Source organism: Periplaneta americana, chromosome 16 (assembly GCF_040183065.1).
Source record: "Periplaneta americana isolate PAMFEO1 chromosome 16, P.americana_PAMFEO1_priV1, whole genome shotgun sequence".
Taxonomy (NCBI): Eukaryota; Metazoa; Arthropoda; class Insecta; order Blattodea; family Blattidae; genus Periplaneta; species Periplaneta americana.
The window spans coordinates 130,206,426-130,231,081 of NC_091132.1; the positions used below are offsets into that span (position 1 = coordinate 130,206,426).

The following is a 24,656-nucleotide window of genomic DNA, read 5'->3' on the forward strand; positions in this document are numbered from 1 at the left end:
CGCGATAGTTGCTAGCCGCTTGGAACGCTATGAGTACTAGGAACAATAGACTGTATCACTGCCATCGTAATTCAATATAGGCAGACCATGTGACTCCCTTAACCCGATCACGGAGGGTGGCGTTCAACCATATAAATTAGTTGCAATGCATAAAGAGTACCGTAACATATATTTCTCTAAAATGTAGTGTAATTGCATTAATAAATTTAAAACAATGTTTATGAGACACTTCAGACATAATTCACTTGCGAGTTAAGGTGTAATATTATTTTCGGTGTGAAAATTACGTTGTTCGTATGTGTAATACCTGACTTTATTTGGATTAAATATTGTGAAATTCTTGTACATTCATTTATGCACGATTCAATAATTTTCAGTTGCACCGCACGGATATTTTGATATGTTGAAATTATAGGTTATGTTTACTGTACCAATACTTCAATATTCGCATTTATACATTAAAATTAAGCATAAAGTTACGTGTGATAACTTGTAAATGCAATTTGTCTCTATTTCAGTTGTATTTATTCGTTTCGTACGGTACTCCAATCTGAAGTCTGATTAATGTACTATGTTAGTAGGCTAAACTAGCGCAGAGGTAGTTCCTTTGTACTCATACTCCTTGCATATACGGATCTATGACAGATTAGGTTTGGTTAGTTTTGGCTTTTATTATGCCTTGCATATACGATCCTCCACAAAAAAATCAGTTATAAATTCAACGATTTTCACTTCCGAAATCGCAGGAACTACCTCAGCGCTAGTTCCACCGCTTTATGAGTGCTGCCCTATTGGCCTTCGGACACTTGACTATATTGAAATACGGTAACCTCACAGCGCTATTACTAGAGCAACTAGATTTACAAAGTCTCAAATGCCCTGCCATTACATATGTAAGTCTATGTTATGTCATATGGAAATTATAGGTTATTATTTATATTCCTATATTCGCAATTATACATTATAATTAAGCATAATGTCATGTATGATACGCCGCACATTCAATTTGTCTGTATTTTCATACTACAAACGAGTACCTACTGAATTATTGTATTTATCTACTTCCTAAGAGACGAAGTAACACAATCGTACGTACACTAATTTCATAGGAGTGGTATGGTACATTTTCTATCTACAATTAAGTATGGTAGATGTGTTAAATTAAAATTACAATATAAATTATTTTTATTAAACCTCAAAATAACTTCCATTCTTAACTTAAAATGTTGATGCGAATAGATTATGTTAACATGTAAAATTCTCTTCACATAAAAATAACACAGTTTTGTAATTATTTCTGCAACATATTATGCAACAAGAAGTAAACGGAACTTATGGACATATTACACTAAATAAAGCTTAGCAATGATACGCAGTAAAGTTATAATATAATATTTCACTGAGCTCCATACACTGAAATAGAAAACCCGAACGTACATTATCGTCTGCTCGGGAAAGAGTCTGGGTTGAGGCGATAGTAGCGATCCTAGTGGTCAGCAACTACTTATGTATGCATATTTATTAAGTATTGAGCTTCGAAACTGTATATACTAAACTGTGGTAATAATATATCTCAGAATAGTTGTTGAAAATAATATTTGTCTCTCAATATGGTAGCAGCAACAGTTTACTCTTTACTTAATGGCTTCAGGTCAGATTTTAATTCTTAAATTCGGTTTCAACAGACCTGCCGAGTAGCGATCAGAGCCCGGATAAGAAGGCTGTCATCACGCTTTTCTCGTCTCTAGTCAGCGCCGGGGTTCTATTCACACTGCTCGGGGAAGTAATCCAGCATTGATTGGCTTAGCTCATGTTAAATCCACTTAAATGCCTCTAAACTGATATGGGCAGAATGCCAATTCCTCACCACTAGAACGACCATTTCGTTTTCACGTACACTAGAAGATAAATACTTGTGATTTAAGACTAGAAGAGAGCTCTACTTTACTCGCTGATAAAAGAACATCGAATTACTACGTCCAGCTCAACCCTTCTGCTGAAATATAAGATGATTAAACCTGCACTCTTCTGAAATTATAGTTAACTAAAGGAAGAGAAAGTGAGAGAAAAAAGATGAAGAGTAAGAAGAAGAACAGACGATTATAGGAACAGAGAACAGCAGAAAGGAAAAGGCAGAAAGGAAAGAGAAATAATTAAAGTTAGATGGTACGAAACAAACAAGCGCAGAAAGGTGTAAATGGAAAGAGAAACTTTTTAGTTTTATTTAACGACGCTGTATCAAATACTAGGTTATTTAGCGTCGAAGGAATTGGTGATATGAATATGGTATTTTACTGAGATTTCGCTATGTGGTTACCGAACATTAGTCTTACATTGGGGTAATTCTTGGGACAAACGCAATCATGTAATGAGCCCAATCGGAAATCCAACCTAGCGCAGCCTCGAATCATGAAATAAGCGCGCCTAATTCCTGAGCTATGCCAATGACTGGAAGATAAGGAGGCACAATATACCGAAAGAAAAAGAGAAAATTAGTCATTAATTAATTCATTCATAGTTTTCTGTCCAAGGGTAGGTAGTTCTTTCACTCAAAACCCAATATTCTCCAATCTTTCCTATTTTCCGCCTGCTTCTTACTCTTGTATCTAAGTATGTATGTATGTATGTATGAATGTATTTATTCACACCGCAAATGGGTATATACCCGGTGGCAGTGGTAACAAATTACACTTAATAATGACAATAATAAACACAATTAATAATAATAATAATAATAATAATAATAATAATAATAATAATAATAATAATACTTACTTACTGGCTTTTAAGGGATCCGGAGATTCATTGCCGCCTTCACATAAGCCCGCCATTGGTCCCTATTCTAAGCAAGATTAATCCAGACTCTATCATCATATCCCATCTCCGTCAAATCCATTTTAATATTATCTTCCCATCTACGTCTCAGCCTCCCCAAAGGTCTTTTTCCCTCCGGCCTCCCAACTAACACTCTATATGCATTTTTGGATTCGCCTATACGTGCTACATGCCCTGCCCATCTCAAACGTCTGGATTTAATGTTCCTAATTATGTCAGATGAAGAATACAATGCGTGTAGTTCTCTGTCGTGTAACTTCCTCCATTATCCTGTAACTTCATCCCTCTTAGCCCCAAATATTTTCCTAAGTACCTTATTCTCAAACACCCTTAACCTATATTCCTCTCTCAAAGTGAGAGTCCAAGTTTCACAACCATAAAGAATAACCGGTAATATAACTGTTTTATAAATTCTAACTTTCAGAATTTTTGACAACAGACTGGATGATAAAACCTTCTCAACCGATTAATAACAGGCATTTCCCATATTTATTCTGTGTTTAATTTTCTCCCGACTATCATTTATACTTGTTACTGTTGTTCCCAGGTATTTGAATTTTTTCACCTCTTCAAAGGATAAATTTCCAATGTTTATATTTCCATGTCGTACAGTATTCTCGTGAGATTACCTACACTACAAATACTCAAATATTACGGGAAAGAAATTACGTCAAGTTCTTACCAGTTTCTTAAAAGAAGCTATAGGAACTACGTGGCAATTTAGGATCGACAGAATTGTTGATAAGGAGATAAGTCCGAGGATCCGCCATGGGATTATCCAGCATAGGCCTATACCTTACAGTTGTGAAAAGCTCGGAAAAACTAACCAGCTTATCTGCGGCCAAGACATAGTCTCAGAGCACAAGTTCAACTGGTGCAATAGAGCACGTGGTGCCGGTGTCTTTACTCGACGTTGGGAACATCTTTAAAATGTGCGAGGCATGTATTTAAGTATGAAGTTTTCACTACCATGCAAGAATGATGGTTGTCCTTTTTTATCGAAAATAAGTTAAGGATAACACCATATACATTAGACGACATAGAATTATTTAGTCATTATCTGAAGGCAAGAATGCTGCTAATCTGTGAGTTACATGCAATGGTAGAAATACACAAGAACGCTGAATGTCGTCCGAGTATACGAAAAGAATGGTGATAGTCATTGTAGAGATAAAAGGTCTTCAACACCTAGTGCAATTTTGTGGGCCAAATGGTACAAACTTCTACAGCAAACTTCCATATAGACGAGAAGACATATGTCAGGTGGCGTTGAATTTGTCAAGGAATTAACTAACTTTTTTGTTTTAAGGGACACTAGGACTGAATTTTTGACCAAAATGATAAGAAACTTCAATTTTTTACATAAATGGTGACTTTACATATTTGGCTACGTTTTTGTTCTATATTTTGTCTCCATCCGCCATTTTTAAAGTTTGTCGGTCATTTTTAAAATCTCGCGTGAAGGAGTTTAAAACGTGCAACACCCACGTTACCTCAATTGTAAGTAATGTCTTAATTTTTCGTCTCGCATATTCAAATTTCCCTCAATTTTCGCTGTAGATGTTTGAAAACATGCCTCTTCTGCCATATTTTGTTGTTTTTATGAAATAATACCAACGTAATCAACCCAAAATGAAAATGAATGTTTGCACGCTTCAAACATAGCGAAAATGTTCAAAGAAAATTTTTGTTTTCAAAAGGAGGCTGGCATAGCAACCTGCAATGTTCTTGGAGAATATAATATGGGATGCAGTGTCATACAACATCGTATGACCTCTGTATGACAGGAGGATCTTCCAAGAGGAGCATAAGAGATTGTAGCGAGGCGAAAGAAGAGGAGGCTGTATGAGAATAAGAGGTCAAATACTGATTTCAAGAGAGTGGCGAAGATGTCGAAAACGAGAAAGGAAGAAGAAGAAGAAGAAGAAGAAGAAGAAGAAGAAGGAAGAGGAAACCTATGGTGCTGGGGAGTTCTGAAACACTCAATATGAAGAAATCAACATTTTTCAATAAATTTCATTTTCCAAAACGACATTTTTCATCATACAAATGGTCCCTCGCGGTTTCCATTTGCTCCAATTTACATGATATATCAACAAACAAAACTGTGCATGGAGTTGGCTCTTGTTTAAATACTTTTTGTGTAACTAATTTTTAACTTAAAAAATACGGAAATTAGATGAAAACAAATTGTCCCAAATGAAAATTTTTATACACTTTGATTACTTAACTTTTAACGCTGTATCACTTAGTAATGTAATAATGATTGCTTTGACATGTTAATAGAACTAAGTTTAAGAAAACCTTAGTTCTAGCAACACGTGAAAGTAATCATTATTCCATTTCTAAGAAAATTGTTATGTTCTTCACCAGTGCTCAAATTTTTAATCATTTCGTAGTTTTATTAATTATGGAATGTAAATCCTTCACAAAAATTTGAAAAATGAATTTCAATTGTAGTCCCGAAATGGAAATATTAAAATTGGAAATTTATCTTTTAAAGAGGTGGAGAAGTTCAAATACCTTGGAGCAACAGTAACAAATATAAATGATACTCGGGAGGAAATTAAACACAGAATAAATATGGGAAATACCTGTTATTATTCGATTGAGAAGCTTTTATCACCTAGTCTGCTGTCAAAAAATCTGGAAGTTAGAATTTATAAAACAGTTATATTACCGGTTGTTCTAAATGGTTGTAAAACGTGAACTCTCACTTTGAGAGAGGAACATAGGTTAAGGGTGTTTGAGAATAAGGTGCTTAGGGAAATATTTGGGGCTAAGAGGGATGAAGTTACAGGAGAATGGAGAAAGTTACACAACGCAGAACTGCACGCATTGTATTCTTCACCTGACATAATTAGGAACATATAATCCAGACGTTTGAGATGGGCAGGACATTTAGCACGTATGGGCAAATCGAGAAATGCATATAGAGTGTTAGTTGGGAGGCCGGAGGGAAAGAGACCTTTAGGGAGGCCGAGACGTAGATGGGAAGATAATATTAAAATGGATTTGAGGGAGGTGGGATATGATGGTAGAGACTGGATTAATCTTGCTCAGGATAGGGACCAATGGCGGGCTTATGTGAGGGCGGCAATGAACCTCAGGATTTCTTAAAAGCCGGTAAGTAAGTAAGTAAGTAATTCCCGCAAGGGGCAATTTGAATTTACGCATGATTTAGTTTGATAAAGTAAGAAAATAATTAATATAGACGGAACTAATGCGTTAAATTTGTTGGAATTAGGTACAAATGTGTATACACTCACAAAATTGAAAACAATTGAACCAAAACTACAGAAAATGTCAAATCCAGTCCCATTGTCCCTTAAGATAATGTATTAAGTATATCAGGCTAAATGATTCATGAAATATTTGGAGCTGTTTATTCAATAACCTTACCTCACGCATTAGTGCAACATGACATTATTCATTAATTTGGCATATCTTGCAAATGATATGTGACATTCAGCAATCTTATGCTTTAGATTTTGCATTTAAGTTAGTAATATTATTGTAGTACCTGGAAATCTTGCTGGTTTTATTTGATGTTTTGTTTGTATAATCAATATTAATGCTCAAAAGTAATGGGTTAATTATCTAATAATTAAAATGCTTCAGATAGCAGTAATGAGTATTTGCTTTTATAACTTCATTTCCTGGAAAACTACATCACACTGACAACCATAATTCTTGTAGTGGACTCTTCATATCTAATTTAGGATAATTTAATACCACCGGGTTAGACCAGGCCGTAGCACGTTATGTCTGCTGATCCGGAGTTTCTCTTGAACGTGGGTTTCATTCCTGCTTGTTCAGATTACTGCGTTGGATTTTTCTGAGGTTTTCCTCAACAGTAAGGAAAATGTCAGGTAATTTAAGGCGAACCGTCGGCCTCATCTCTCCAAATACCATATTGCTATCACGAATTTCATCAAAGCTAAATAACCTAGTATGTTTGATACAGCGTCGCTAAATAACAAAGTAAAAACATAATAATTAAAAGTAGACTTTGTGTGAATTTATTTCCGGAGGCACATGAGTCAGCAGTTTACCGGACGACAATTAATTTTTTGACGTGAATAATATGTTGGGTCCAGTACTGAGGTGTTATCCATAAAGTCAACCGACATATTTTGAGGCCAGTTTTGTCGCGCCTATAATAATTTCTAAACTACACGACATATACCAATGAAATTAACGGCAAGAGACAGACGAAGGGTCAATACATTCAACGTGACATTCAGTTGGAGCGGGTGACGTCATCTAGCGATACACAGGAGGGGGAAATTTGAGGCACGAACTGGCGAGTAGCGCGGCGGCCTAGACAGACTAACTCGAGAATGCGAAGCGATAGAACGCTCGTAGTGGTGTCAAATGATTCGTAACGAACCAGACTACAATCATCAATTGAACAACAATCAGCAATGGACATGTTAAATTGAAAATATTCGCGAATGAACTTGATTTGAAGAGTGAAAATGTACAATGTCTAGGCATATGCAGCGCAAATGGGAGAGGGCGTATAAGCAACTGATTTCTTACATTAATTAACAACCAATCCCGAGAGAAGTTTCACGTACAAAACTTGCGACTATGTCTCCGATATAGCCTACCCCGATCTGTTTAATACAGAACGACGGCGAAGAAGTAGTAACGAAGATTTGACGTTATCTGGATCCTTTGTAGGCCTATAATGATAAAGAGATATTACATAAAGATTACACAAAATACTAAAGAGATAAATAGATACAGTATAAAAACATAAAGCGATACAGAATTAATTTTTCTTCGGCAATCTATCTAGATGATACCAAACCAGTCAAGGTATTCGAGGTTCGAAGGTTTAAAACAGACCAGAAATGAACTTTACAGAACGATAACATTCTCAAAGTGACCTCCTTCAGGAGGAAATTAAATTTTCGTACATTTGCGATACGTAAAATAACCCTGTTCTTAATAAAGGGCTCCTGGTAGAATTTATCTGCCATTTTTCGTCCACGTTGAATTATGTCTGAATGTTCTCTGCAGTTTAAAGTAATGTTAAATTAACTACATTACTATACTACTATTACTACTACTACTACTACTACTACTACTACCACCACTACCACTACCACTACCACTACCACTCCATTATTTCTACCACTGCCACTATTACTACAACTACCACTATTACTACTACCACCACTACCACTACCACTCTACTACTATTACTTGTAGTACTAATATAACTACTACAGAAAGGTAAGCATAAATAACACAAGGAAGTAGAAGAAAACTGTGGAGCAGAGTGCTGCATTGGAGTTAAATCGCTCGCTTGAACTCTGTCGAGTGTCGCACCCTCGAGTGAGATACGATCGGTCGTGATAAGCTCGTAATAAATAGAAGCACAGTACAAGGTCATCTCACCGACATGTCTTATCTTGTATGGAAGGCGACAGAAAAGATACACATATATTTTGCTTACACGGTAAAAATAACGCTTTATTTTCTGCTTTTATGACAAACGTTTAATGGAACAGTCAATGGAACGTACCAAAACAGGAACATGAAGTTATAAATAAAATAGTATGAAAAACTTCGATAGGCTATACAGTTATTATTGCTAATTAATAATTATTCAATATTTGATTTACCACATATATAATATGATAGGTCCATTTCTTGATTTATTTTATTGGGTTATTTTACGACGCTGTATCAACATGCCAGATTATTTAGCGTCTGAATGAAATGAAGGTGATAATGCCGATGAAATGAGTCCGGGATCCAGCACCGAAAGTTACTTAGCATTTGCTAGTATTGGGTTGAGGGAAAACCCCGGAAAAACCTCAACCAGGTAACTTGCCCGGACTGGGAATCGAACCCGGGCCACAAGGTTTCGCGGTGACCGCTACTCCACAGGTGTGGATATGATAGGTCCATACATAGTGTTTCGCCTATATACTGCGACAATGTAGAAACGTTTTACAAAATATTATTGATATAGCAGTACATTAATAACAATATTAGTACAAAGATAACGTCACAGAAAATATAATAAAACAAATAATCATGCTGCACAATTGTTACAGACGCAAAGATTCATATACTAATTATTACTATTATTATTATTATTATTATTATTATTACTATTATTATTATTACTATAAGCCTACTTCTACTAGAAAACTTGATACAGTTCTTGCATTATCGTGATTGTGTTCTCCGTTTATAATAATTACATTTACATCCAATAATATCTATCAGATGTGGCAAAAACAAAATCACTCCTGTGTGTGGGGAGAAAAAAAAACATTTACCTACAACATTTATATTACATTTTAAAGCAAGTTTTATAGTTGTACTATGGAGAGGTTAGTTAAACACTGCAAAGTTTTGAAATGATAAACATCTATGATATTACTACACAGTTCATCACTGTAACAAGAACGAATGTCTAACACTCGGCTTATACCGTTCGAGGATTTATCGCTCGTGAAAATTTTACCCATCATGCATGTACGCTACGTATCGGATTATGCTATGAACTACTTGGCGCTCGAGCGAAAACGTCCGATGCAGACCTCTGGTGTAGAAAGTATATTTATAGGCGGTGCAGATATATAGAAAGATACTGGAGAAAAAAGATATGGAGGAGAGATAAATGTTATTAGTAAAGAAAGATGAAGTAAGGGAGAAATATAAGAAGAAAAGGAAATAACTATGCAGGAAGATCCAGCAGATAAAAGTGAGAAAGATAACTAATATTAAATAGAGAAGTGGGATGAGAAAGACAAGAATCAATGATAAAGAGAGACGGGAATAAAAGAGCCCAGGCACCAAAGAGGGAGGACAGAGAAAGGAATAGAGAAATAACTCAGGTATAGAAATAAAAATCATCTGCATTCAGTACCTTTCATGAACCATTACACGAACTGGCGGAAATTGTTTCACGGAAAAAGAGAAAGCTTACAGAGTAATTTATGATTATCTAAATAAAATAATCAAGCGTGATATTACTTGCATTTTGTTTGCACTTTTGTGTCCAAGGGTTCGTTTCTTAATTTACATTTTAATTTAATACCGATTCCGTTTTGTTATCAGAAAATCGTAAGCGGATTTTGCTACAGATTTTATTACGTAAAGAGAAAACGTCGCATCCGCGTTACCAGCTAAACCAATTCTGTACTTATGGAAAGCTTAGTGAAAAAAATGAAACAAACTATATACGTTCAATCGCCTAAAATACACCGGCATTTTAAATCACTTATAAAAAAGTATATAAAAATTCTGTGATGAAAATAAGGATTTCAGCTTTTAGAATTTTACTGTCCATATTGAGAGCAGTAGACCAACATCAGATAACCACAAACAGAGAACTTCTTAGTGATATGATCAGCACGGATCACGACAGAGGTCTGCATCGGACGTTTTCGCTCGAGCGCCAAGTAGTTCAGAGCATAATCCGATAGGTAACGCACATGCATGATGGGTAAAATTGTCACGAGCGATAAATCCTCGAACGGTATAAGCCGAGCGTTAGGCATTCGTTCTTGTTACAGTGATGAACTGTGTAGTAACATCATAGATGTTTATCATTTCAAAACTTTGCAGTGTTTAACTAACCTCTTCATAGTACAACTACAAAAGTTGCTTTAAAATGTAATATAAATGTTGTAGGTAAATGTTTTTTTTTCTCCCCACAAACAGGAGTGATTTTGTTTTTGCAACATCTGATAGATGTTATTGGATGTAAATGTAATTATTATAAACGGAGAACACAATCACGATAATGCAAGAACTGTATCAAGTTTTCTAGTAATAATAATAATAGTAATAATAATAATAATAATAATAATAATAGTAATAATAATTAGTGTATCAATCTTTGCGTCTGTAACAGATTTGCAGCATGATTATTCGTTTTATTATATTTTCTGTGACGTTATCTCTGTACTAATATTGTTATTAATCTACTGCTATATCAATAATATTTTGTAAAACGTTTCTACATTGTCGCAGTATATAGGCGGAACACTATGTATGGATCTATCATATTATATATGTGGTAAGTCAAATATTGAATAATTATTAATTAGCAATAATAACTGTATATCGAAGTTTTTCATACTATTTTATTTATACAGTAACTTCATGTTCCTGTTTTGGTACGTTCCATTGACTGTTCCATTAAACTTTTGTCATAAACGCAGAAAATAAAGCTTTATTTTTACCGTTTGAGCAAACATATGTGTATCTTATCTGTCGCCTACCATACAAGATGAGACATGTTGGTGTGATGAGCTTGTACTGTGCTTCTATTTATTACGAGCGTATTACGACCGATCGTATCTCACTCGAGGGTGCGACACTCGACAGAGTTCAAGCGAGCAATTTAATTCCAATGCAACACTCTGGTACACGACCACTGTTTAAGAAAAAATACGACTAGAAGTATCACACTGAATTCATATCTGAGAGAGATAAATTTTCTATTTCCCTACTGAGAATCGAATCCGGACCAGTTATAGAAATATCTACTGCCAGTAACACAAGCATTTCAGCCACGGCGGAGAACCCATTATGAAAACTGTCACGTTGTAAAGCTGAATAAGGTAAATGTTATGGACATAATTTTAATCATATGAACATGCACTACTAATATTCATGTATACATATTGGTTTGCAAACAAACTTAAAGATAAAAACACGTATACCTACATATGCATATAGATATGTACAGTCTTGTGCAAATAAAGTTGAGTGTATATATTTACATTCATAATTAAATGCATTAATAGTTCGTAGGCAATAACACAAACTGGACACATAATATATACACAACGAACTGCATTACTTATAGTGTTACTAACTTTGCAAATGTAAACTTTTAATGAAGGTCTAATTCATTTTGATGATTTATATATATTTTTTTATCTAAGAACTGTTCAAAATGTTATTATAAAATAATAGTAATAGATTTTAAAAAGGCATATGACTCAGTTATGATAGAAGTTTTATATAATAAGTTATTCTTATTGAATTTGGTATTACCAAAAATCTCGTTCGATTAATTATAATTAAAATGTGCATCAGTGAAACGTGCAGCAGAGTCCGCATAGGCCACTTTCTATCGGATGTTTTTCAAATTCTCGCGGGATAAACAAGAAATTGCACTATCACCTTTACTTTTTAATTTTGCTCTAGAATATACCATTAGGAAAGTCCAGGATAACAGAGAGGGTTCAGAATTGAACGGGTTACATCAAGTGCTTGTCTATGTGGATAACGTGAATATGTTAGGAGAAAACTAACAAACTATTAGGGAAAACATGGGAATTTTACTTAAAGTAAGTAAAGATATAGGTTTGGAAGTAATTGCCGAAAAGGCAAAGTATATGATTATGTCTCGTGACCAGAACATAGTACGAAATGGAAATGTAAAAATTGAAAATTTATCTTTTGAGGATGAAACAATTCAAATATTTTGGAGCAACAGTAACAAATATAAACTACAGTAACGAAGAAATTAAACGCAGAATACATGAACAGGGATGAAGTTACAGGAGAAAGTTACACAACGCAGAGCTGTAAGTATTGTATTCTTCACCTGACATAATTAGGAACATTAAATCCAGACGTTTGAGATGGGCAGGGCATGTAGCACATATGGGCGAATCCAGAAATGCATATAGTGTGTTACTTGGAAGGCCGGAGGGGAAAAGATCTTTGGGAGGCCAAGAGGTAGATGGGAGGATAATATTATAATAGAATTCGTGGAGGCGGGATGTGATGGTAGAGGCTGGATTAATCTTGCTCAGGATAGGGACCGATGGTGAGCTTATGTAGAGGCGGCAATGAACCTCCGGATTCTCTAAAAGTCATTTGTAAGTTACAATAATAATAATAATAATAATAATAATAATAATAATAATAATAATACTTACTTACTTACTGGCTTTTAAGGAACCCGGAGGTTCATTGCCGCCCTCACATAAGCCCGTCATTGGTACCTATCCTGAGCAAGATTAATCCATTCTCTATCATCATATCCCACCTCCCTCAAATCCATTTTAATATTATCTTCCCATCTACGTCTCGGCCTCCCTAAAGGTATTTTCCCTCCGGCCTGACAACTAACACTCTATATGCATTTCTGGATTCGCCCATACGTGCTACATGCCCTGCTCATCTCAAACGTCTGGATTATATGTTCCTAATTATGTCAGGTGAAGAATACAATGCGTGCAGTTCTGTGCTGTGTAACTTTCTCCATTCTCCTGTAACTTCATCCCTCTTAGCCCCAAATATTTTCCTAAGCACCTTATTCTCAAACACCCTTAATCTATGTTCCTCTCTCAAAGTGACAGTCCAAGGTTCACAACCATAAAGAACAACCGGTAATATAACTGTTTTGTAAATTCTAACTTTCAGATTTTTTGACAGCAGACTGGATGATAAAAGCTTCTCAACCGAATAATAACAGCCATTTCTAATAATAATAATAATAATAATAATAATAATAATAATAATAATAATAATAATAATAATAATAATAATAATAGTAATGTAACACTTTTCCAATCATAAAATGCACGAGATCTTGAAAATGCTGCCCTATGTATTACTTTAGTAATGGACATATTTAATTAACATTTTAAAGCCAACTGTTACAGCACGAAACCTAATTAATGAAACATTCCCGTAATTAAATTTTCGAAATATTTCAGAGAAAGTTACAGCCAGTGTGTCTTCCAGTCGATTGCGAAGCCAGAGTTGAAGGTGTTGCGAGCCTTACAATAATAATAACAATAAACTAACGAGGTGTTAGTTCAAACCTTAATTTTGTACGATATATAACATGGCCGTCTGCCCTCTCGTAAACCGAAATTATGATAAGAATATGTGCATGAATAGGTTAAAACAGAGAATTGATGAAGATATAAGACACTGTTTGACATTAAAAAGATCATGCCATGGAAATCGTATGTAGTTTCTCTTTATATGGGGGTGTAACTTTAATAGTGGCAACACTGCTGTAAAAACGAAACGAGGCGGAGTTAATTGTTGTCACTTCTACCACATGTTAGTCCATGTCTGCCCTCCTCCCTCCTAAAAGGACTCTTCCGTCCGACTCACAGCGCATGCGCTGTGGAGTGTAGAAGTTAGTCTCCTATTAGTTAAAGCTCTAGTCGATTGTTTTCCGCCATGTTTACAAAGCAGGAACAACGATCTTGGCTAAATGTTAATGCACAGTATTTCCGTCACTTCTTGAGCATAATCTGATACCAGAGTTGCGAAGAAAGCGCCCACACGTTTCGCAGAACTCTACCATTATTTTGCAGGATAACTCAGCGGCGCACACGGCACAGCCTGTAGCTAATTTCTACTGTCGCTGGGGGTGGGAAGTACTTTTCCATCCACCACATTCACCGCACTTAAGCCCCTGTGATTATGACAATCCCGAAGATGAAGGAAGCACTTCGTGACGTTCGATTCCGGACTGTTCCCGATATTCTGCAGGCAGTAGGGCGGTCCATCAGAAACACCAACAGAACAGGAGCTGCTACAGGGATACTACGACTTCCACATCGCTGGCAACGAGTTGTTGACAATGCTGGTTACTATACTGAAGGACTGTAGAAGTTTCGCGAATGTATCACTTGTATATTCGTAATAAATAAATAGTTGTCATTATTAAAGTTACAACCTGTGTACATTTCATACAGTAACTATTTAGTTATTATTCATAATATTGTATAAAAATATTTCTACTTAAAATGTGTCAAACTGGTAAAATTCTCCTATTAAAGTCACAACTTCCCTATAATTTTAAAGCGGTAAGTCAAAGTTGTGTTAAAAGACGGATGGATATAGGCCTAATGTCAGAGCCTTCGATTAGTTTGCGAGGCTCGTTGACATCCATTCATATTTTTCCAGTGTATTCAGCATAAGTATTTAGTGACCTTCCATTGATAATGAAAAAGTCTAATTTGAATTTATGCTGTTCCACTTTAAAACGGAATTTATTTCAGAATGTTTTACAGAAAAAGTTTGAAACGCAAATTCCACAATTCATAATGTCGGCGTGATATAATTCACATGAGATAAAACATCCTTCCTCCATTTGTGTACAGCCATTGTGAAAGAAGTTGTGAACACATTGTTTTTGTAATCACGTTCCAGAAAATATCGCATGGTTTTGTGTTAGGAATTTAATGTTTCGAAGAGAGAGTAGCAAAACACGCGTCAAAGCTTTTTGTATATTCTTTATTAGAGTTTTTGTTCTATTAGGGCTACCTATCAGTCCTTTCCGACACCTCTCCCAGTTTTTATTTGTAATTTCAATATTTTCTGTTAGTGAAGGTTCATTGAGTTTATCTATTTCTATAACGCAATATCAATTAACGCAAAACCAACAAATTTATACAAAACGAGAACGGACTCCACTACATGTTACAGAATGTATAGGGTTGAAATGAATAACAATCAACTGTGGAAAATTGGTTGTAGGGGAAACGGAAGTACTCGATAAAGCTGTCAGAATAGCCACTTCTTCCACTAGAAGTTGAGCTTGATTCGAAGACCTTGAATTCGGATTTACAACATGGAAATTTAGAACTCTAGTCGTTTGCCTGATAGTTTTTTTAGTTGGTTATTTAACGACGCTGTATCAACTACGAGGTTATTTAGCGACGATGAGACTGGTGATAGCGAGAGGATATTTGGCGAGACGAGGCTGAGGATTCGCCATAGATTACCTGACATTCATCTTACGGTTGGGGAAAACTTCGGAAAAAATCCAACCATTAATCAGCCCAAGCGGCGATCGAACCCGCGCCCGAGCGCAACTTCGGACCGGCAGGCAAGCGCCTTAACCGACTGAGCCACGCCGGTGGCTTGCATGATAGTATACCTGCTTAATATAACAAACTGTGTACTTAAACGTACTATTAATTTGAATTTCTTAAATCCCAATGTTTGTTCAAATTATCCTCTCCCCTTTAACTATGAGAAATACAATTGGACTGTTGCGAACAGTCGGTGAAAGATACCTACAGAAAAATAAAGAAGTGTATGTAGTATTTGTGGATCTGGGTTCGGCTTTTGACAGAGTGGATAGAATAAACTTATGGGGATCCTGAAGAAAATTGGTATCGACTGAAAACAGAGAACGCTATTAAGTTATCTTTATATGAAACAACGAGTCAAAGTCAGGATAGGAGAACAAACGTCGGAGGGACGAGAAATAGGGAGAGGGAAAGACAAGGATGTCCTTTATCATCAACCCTGTTCACAATCTATTTGGAAGATTAGTGAAGAACTCTTTTCAGAACACTGGAGGAATGACAGTAGGAGAAAGAAGAATAAAGTATGTAAGACTTGCTGATGACATGGTAATGTTAACAGAAAAGGACACGATATAAGTGATAAGCTACTGGGGCTAAATGACAGCTGTGAGTAGTATGACATGGAGATAAATGCAAACTGAACGAAGATCATGATTATCGAGGAAAAAAATAGAGAAAGTGAATATGAAAATTTGAAATGAGGCAATGGAACAAGTGGACAGTTTAAAATGCTTGCGGTACATTATTATAACGTGAGGCGAGAAAAAGGCAGGTTCCTGGCGGCCCACTACCTGCGCGGTCTGCGATACGCAGGCTATTAGAGGTGCGGCATATAGATCCTGTCACCATATGACATTCTCTTTAGTCACAAGTCGTGTTATAAAATTCTTGATTCTTCAAGTGTACAACGTGTATAAAGTGTATAAAGTTGAGTGATTATTGTATATTTAGGTAATGCTTGCCAACAAATTCTCATTGCGTGTGCGTGTAAATGAGGAAATTACGGCGTATTTTTGGTACGAGACTAATAAGTAACCATATGTGGGCTCCACGAAAGCCAGATATAACATTCTGTGATTTTTATTTATGGCGAATACTAAAAGGTAGGATTTATAGGAAAAATCGTCATTCCATAGATGACCTGAAAGACTAAGGTTCCTGAGACAAATAACGCCATGTATATCTTTAACGCCACCCTATTACTTCTTGTTAACAATACGAGATTTTGGTAGTGCACTATTCTAGCCTGCATTCGCTTGCTATGTAGTGAGGAAATGAGTTACTAGCTGTCCGCTGACATTTACGAGTGTCATGATATTCCACCATTTTGCTGTTGTGTGATGGTAGTGAAAAGCTGTTCTTATATCAAGGTAAGAGGCAATATTTTATTTTGTATGTTGAGCAGATAATAACTATATTAAAGTATATATTTTCGAAATCCTTAAACATTCGTTTATGCAGAGAAAGTATTTGCTGCCTATAACATTTGAAAATGTTAGAGAAACAGGCGTATAATGTTCTCAAGACTCAGTACGTGGCGTTAAAGGTCAACAGATAAAATTTTAGGTTATGTTCGTACGGTACTCATTTGCTTAACGATAGTCCTCTGGTTTTAATAGTATTTTCATTGCTGTTATATTCATATTGTGTGAGATATTTACATGATTAGTGTGGAAACATCAGGAAAAACACTAACCTTTCAACTTACAAATGTTCAGAGTGTGGATAGCGGTGATATTGGTTCAATAGCTTATCAAACTCTTAATTTTTTGTTTTACCTTTGGGGAAACACTCCTATTTAACTAAGGTTAATGCTTTTGTGTTTATGACTTTTACTGTGCCTCCTCTCTTTTCTGAAGGTAAGAAGTTACCGGGAAACACATTTTCCTAATCCATCTGGTGTTTCAGCTTCAGATCAAGAATATTTCATTAGTATTGAGTGATTTTATATCTTTTATTAACAGAAATTCAAATTTAGTTGCTTAGTTCAATTTGTGTTACTTAGGACAAATAATTCATTAATAAGTATAAGTGTATAGGCTACTGGAAAATAGGTGGCGTTAATTGGACAAGCTGTTCCTAATAATGCCAGTATATAAAGTTTTCCTATTTGAGTTGTAATTCTTCTCCAGTATATAATAACACCATTTTCATTGTGCTGGTTTCTAAAGATAAGATTACAGTATCTATTCCATAGTTTTTGTGCCTGTATATAACTTATTTCCAGAGTAACAGTGACTTAAGTGTTAATGTGGCGTTATTTGGTACGTGTACCTAATAACGAGAAGAAATCAAGGCTATCAATGATATGGAACTTCAGAGTGTTGTTCATTCGTTTATCAGAAGATGTCAGTTGTGTGTGGCGGCAAATGGGGGCCATTTTCAGCAACTAATGTGAGCACGGTAAGTCCAAATTATTGAACGTTTATTGTTAGTACTGTTATGTATTGTAGAAATGCAAGAGAAATTGTTACGCTCTCGCCGGAAACCAAGGGTCATGAATCACCCGCCGTGTTCTCGTCTCACGTAATAATAATAATAATAATAATAATAATAATAATAATAATATATCTGTGTAAGTAGTAACATGAACTGCTGCTAGGAAGTCAGAAGGAGGATAACAATGGCAAAGGTTTTGATAGAAAAAGGAGCATCTTCTAGAAACAACTAGAAATATTTGAAATGTGGATATAAAGAAAAATGGAGCGGAAGAAATTAGCAGACAGCATAAGATATGAAGCTGTGCTAGAAAGAATGTGTGAAGAAAGAATAATGCCGAAACTGATTAGAAAGAGAAAAAGAAATTTGCTGGGTCACTAGCTGAGAAGAAATTGCCTACTGAAAGATGCATTGAAAGGAATGATGAACGGGAGAAAAGTTCTGGGAGGAAAAAGATATCAGATTATAGACGACATTAAAACATACAGTTTGGATCTATGCGGGACTAAGTGGAAGGAGGAAATTAGGAAAGATTCATGATTGGAAAATGCTGGGTTTCCTGTGAAATACCTGCTCTTGGGCAGAAAAATTTGAATGAATGAATCGAGAAAAACCATCTACAACTTCTGCTTTGTTATGACCTTGTCGGTGATCGAACCCGGGCTGCTAACGGTTGGGCTACAGTCGCGGCTTTTCACAGTTTTTTTATTGGGTTATTTTACGACGCTGTATTAACATCTAGGTTATTTAGCATCTGAATGAAATGAAGGTGATAATGCCAGTGATGTGAGTCCGGGGTCCAGCACCGAAAGTTACCCAGCATTTCACAGTTTTATAAATAAATCGAATGATAACAAATCTGTTAAGAGGGTGCAATATAGGCCTATATAGAAATGAATCTTATTTCATAATAATTTTTTAAGTATTATTATTATTATTATTATTATTATTATTATTATTATTATTATTATTATTATTATTATTATTATTAGATTTTGTGCTACGTCATAGGCCTACTAACATCGTGTTTAAAGATTCAATAAGTTTCCGAGGGAGGATGAGATGGTAACATAGCTGTAAGGAAATAATGATAGATGACCCGAAGTAGACGTGGCAAACTTGCTCAAAATCAAATTTATCCATCAATAAATTATGAGCTGTCCTATGTCGGAAATAAACACTTGAGTTCCAGTAAGTAGATCATACGATATTTAGTAGTTTTATCGTAATTAAAGGATCTCGTGTTATATAATATATTAGAATCATGGTGTGCTATTTCCATATTAACCCTACCAATACAAACGGGGATTTTCTAAGGTCCACAGATTTAGTTTTTCATTATTAACTCATTAAGTATTTCGAATCAAATTTAAAAAAAGTAGTTTCAGTTGGACCGTAAAAAATAATAAAAAAAATTGCGAACTTGTTATGGGCCTTACGTTGGTAAAAGAAAGGGTGGGAAAATTATTTTTTTTTATTTATATTTTATTTTCAATTATTGTTTGAACGTTTGAAATAAATATTTCTCTCAACAATTGTATTAACAGCTGTCGGGTTTTTATTACAATTTCCTGCTTGTTATGAAAACTTGTCTTTCTCATTTTTTCTGCTCATAGACATAGTCAGATAGTTATGTCGGCGTGTGCAATTCGTGAAACCTCCATGGAGAAAATAGTCAATGATGTCTTAGACCAGCGATCATTAGCACAGTGCACCCTCGGGCTAGCGTCTCTTACCCGCGGACATTCCGAAGCACTCCTTACCTATTACCTATTTCAGCGAGTGCTGACGACAACTGTCTTAGACGAATCAGATACAGAAACAAGTGAAGTTGAGGACAACATCGAAGAAGTTGGATTGTCTGATTCTGAAGTTGAAAATGAGGATAAACACAATGTGTCAGTTAGTGGAGAAATCTATACATCAAAATCTAGACGTGTATATGTTACACAACCTCCAGCACGATCCTCACGTCAACTGTGCAGAATATTTGAATAATATCAAGGGATATTGTCGGGGCTGGGTATCGAACCCGGGACCTTTGTCCAAGCACCCAATTGTCTACCGACTGAACTACTCAGGAACTCTACCAGACACGGATTCAATTTTTCCCTTTATATCCACATACCTGAAAGTGGACTGACAAACCGTCCTGGGTAACCAGTCGGTAGAGCGTTGGTGCGCTTAGCCTAAGGTCCCGGGTTCGATACTCGGCCCCGGAACAATTTTTCCCTTAAAATTATTCAACTCAGTTTTACAGAGAGCTATACCTGAAAGCTAGATTTGCATTGTGCAGAAAATGTACGTGAAAAAATGGGTCTTCGTACACAGGGGAAAGTGAATTCTATGACGGAAACAGTAGGCCTGCAGTTTTTCCTTACACCACGTATTATGAATCTAATAAAAGCCTACTTCAATGAGGCACAGCACACAGTTGTTTGCTACATGATTTATTGTTGGTAATGGCACAAACCACGACACGGCTGTACCAATCCAAGATCTGTGGTCTTTCCTGTAAGGTCGACAAATCTATTACGGAGCAATGAGTCGAACTCGGTTCTTTGAACTAACAAGAATTCTTAGATTTAACGACAAGAACACAAGGGAATTACGCCGCCAGAATGACAAGTTTGCACCACTGAGGAAATTATTTCAAAGCCTCAATGAGTTTTTTCCCCAAGTACTACGTTTCTAGTCCTCATAATATTTTATGATATGAATACTGTGTCGTGTATGTAGGCTAATGTTTCTTGAATTGCAGCAAATAAGTAACAGTTCAAGTCTTAATTAATGGACATAAAATAAAATAATTTTAAAAGTCCCCTTTGGTAATGTACGTTACAGATTATGGGTTGATATTTCTAGGGTTAAGTTAAACAATTTCAGTGTTTCTTGTATGCAGTTATGTTATTTCATATAATAGCACCATTCATATGACAGTATTTCCCTTTTCTTTTTTTATCTTCTGTTTGCTGTTACATCATCTATTTTTCACATTGCGGCTTGTTGTTTCATATGACATGGTTTCATATTACAATGTGCATTCTTGCATGATACAAAGTAAACTTTTGTACCATATTAATTAGGAATTACATATATAATGCCATGAAAACAATAAATTGCAGTCTAATTACGTGTATAGTGAAACAGAGCGTGTGACACAAGTAACAGTAGGGCTATATTTACACACGTAAATGGACACTGTTTCTGAATTACAGGATTCCAGCCAAAATGTCCCGGAAATACGCTGCTTTAAGAATAAACTTCTCTATGGAAATAAATAAATAAATAGATAAATAAATAAATAAATAGATAAATAAATTAATTAATAAATAGATAAATAAATAAATTAATTAATAAATAAGTAAGTATGTAAGTAAGTAAATAAGTGAATAAGTAAGTAAATAAATAAATAAACAAATAAAATAAATAAATAAATAAGTAAATAAATAAGTAAACAAATAAATACATAAATAACTACATAAACAAATAACTAAATAAATAAGTAATTAAATAAGTATGTAACTAAATAAATAAATAACTAAATAAGTAAATAAATAACTAAATGAATAAATATCTAAATAAAGAAATAACTAAATAAATAACTATATAACTAAATAAATAACTAAATAAGTAAATAAATAAATAGATAATTAAATAAATAAATAATTAAATAGATTAATAACTAAATAACTAAATAAATTAATAACTAAATAACTAAATAAATAAATAACTAATTAAATAAATAACCAAATAAATAATAATAATATTAGTTAAATATTAATATGTTTACGCAAGATAACTTTTGTGAGGTCATGGAGTATTGTGACGTACAAAGCAGGTAAGAGGAAGATTAAAGTAAGATAGTAAGTTACAGTGTATTCTAAGTTAGAGGATGGGTGCAGTATATGTAAAAACATTTAAGTACCTGTGTATAAAAAGCATTCACTTTGTAATTGCAGTGAAACTTATTATGTTATTGTGACGAAATCTTGTTTGCGTCAACAAGAACTATTCCGTCGTTGACAATAGGGTCTTTTCGGGTAAAATCTGCGGCTGGATTACAAAAATATAATGAAAAATTATTGTAGACACCGAGACGTCAGATATAGATCTATTGAAAAACTCTTTTTCTAATCCTGATAACTGTTCTGTTTCAAAATGTCATGCTATACAGAATGTAAATACTTGAGATAACTTATACTTCGAGGCTGGTTGCAGCACTTGAAGGAAATGGTAAACTTATCCTATATAAATAAATGTCAGAATAATAGCTTTGCTTGTGATAAAGCCAAATTTGCCTTCAAATTTATTTTCACAAGATATACCAAAATATTATCATTCTATAATACGTACAGACTTCTGAATTCTCATGTCTTTAATATTCATATGTTTTTAAAGTTCCACGTATTTGTCCCATTTCCTGAAAACATTGTTCAATACGTTAACGTAATCAAATAACTGAATTACTACTATTAAGATTTATTTAAAATCATCCGTCCTCAAGTGAGGTTGACTACTGGGATCCGAAATTAACAAACACAAAAGATAAAGGGGAAATGAAACTAGTAAAATAATTATTCGATTTGTATATTAAAACAAAAATTTATGTGTTAACATATAAATAATAGTGTAGAATTTGAAGAGAGGCCTTCAGAATTTCCATCACAATCTTCTGAACCTCATAAAAGGGAATTTTAAAGGATTTAAGGATATTACATGCAAATTTTGGTAAACAAACCCTCGCTCCATATAGTAAGTCTGTAACATCCCAGTTGTAAAGCGAAATGCCATATTTTTCACAGAGGTATGGAAGACAAGGTACATATTTAGCTCGCTTGTCATCATTTATCTGCAGTCCCTGATTCGTGTCTCGTTCAAAGCAAATCGTAGGGTCTAAGACCATCGCTTTCTGGGTTCTTCTATTGATGGCAATTATATCCACCCTTCTATGAGAATCATCTTCAGACACACAATGAATCTCCTCATGTACTTCCCACCCGCTGTTTCTTAGCAGTTTGGCAATTGCTGTACGGGCACGATGGTGTCTGTTGTTACGCATTAGCTCTCCCTTCTTACAGAACCCCAGTACGTGGCCAAGTGTTTCAGTCTCGCAGCCGAATTGTTGCTCCGACAGTTATTTATGTGTTTGTTACAAATCCACAAACATAATTATTTTAGTGTTAATTATGGACGTTGTGTAGACAGCAGATTAAAGTAGCCACATATATATTGAGCCAAGTGGAAGCATAGTACAAGGAAGAAGTACACAATGCCTTTTTCAAGAAGATAATCTGAAATGATCTAACACTGACTGGAGAGTGTGTTTAAATATGTAAAGATTTATAGCTATTCATTTTTCTGAACAGAATTTCCTGTAGCTTCGAAACAGAGCTAAATCGCATATGAAATAATTTTTTCGACGACTGGGAGTAAATGTCGGTTTTTAGGTTATTAAAATCGAGAGAGAAATGTAACATTTTCTCCGTAGAGAGAAAATATAATGAAACATATGAATCGTTTTTGTTATGATATTGCCTTTGCAACTGTGAATACGCTCCCAATAAAATAGCTCTAATAATAATTTGAGAAACAAAATGCGACAATGAAAAAAATAGTATATACACCACGGGATCGAATCAAAATTTTTCACTCGGGCTACAATAATGTACCTTGGGAAAAATCATAATCTCTCCCTTTTAATGTATAATATATAGCTACTAGAGAGAGAGAAATAAATCGTCCGGCCTTAATTAAGGATGACCACGAGGATCTGGAAATTAACAGCAACTAAAAATATAATTAATTAAATATGAGTATTTTTATAAAAATAAAATGTAATAATTAAGCACCACTGATATAAAATAAAACCTTAGAAGTTGACTTTAAAATTATACTTATAAATAAAAGATTTTATTTGAAAGTAGCATATCCTTAATTAAGGCCTTCTGAGTAGTATAAATGAAATTGTATAATCTGCAGGGAATGTTTAAGAATTTGTGAGATGATTTTTTTAGTTTCAAAAGATGATATTGATAATTGTTTTAAAAAATTATATGTAAATTTTGGTAAAGAACTCCGAGCACAAAAAATTAAACCTGTCACTGACCAATTGAAGAGAGGGATGTTATACTTGGCACTAAGGTAGGGAATACAAGGTTCATAAATGACCCTCTTTTCATGATCAACCTGATGGGCTTGGTTTAGATTTCTCTCATGCGTACAGTTAGATCTATGATAATAGCCTTTTGTTGTCTGTTTATTGCTATTATATCTGCTCTTCTGTGAGAGTCGTCTTCAGAAATACAGTGGACCTCTTCATGAACTTCCCAACCCTTGTTCCGAAGAAGAGAGGCGATGGCTCCACGGACTCTATGATGCCTGTTGTTACGCAATAACTCTCCTTTCCGACAAAAGCCCAACACGTGGCCAAGAGTTTCTATCTCGTTCTGAATGGTAAAACCATCCTTGAATTTGGTTGCAATTTTTAACTCACAAACTGTAAAATAACAGTAGAGGAGAAGGTGGTAATATGGGACACGTTTG

At 34.9% G+C, this 24,656-nt stretch overlaps 1 protein-coding gene across 2 annotated transcripts in view; it reads right to left on the reverse strand.

The window, feature by feature from the left end:
- LOC138691223 (neurotrimin-like) overlaps positions 1-24,656 on the reverse strand; it is a 1,545,609-nt gene that overhangs the window by 559,388 nt on the left and 961,565 nt on the right. The gene's annotated exons all lie outside the window — the stretch shown is intronic.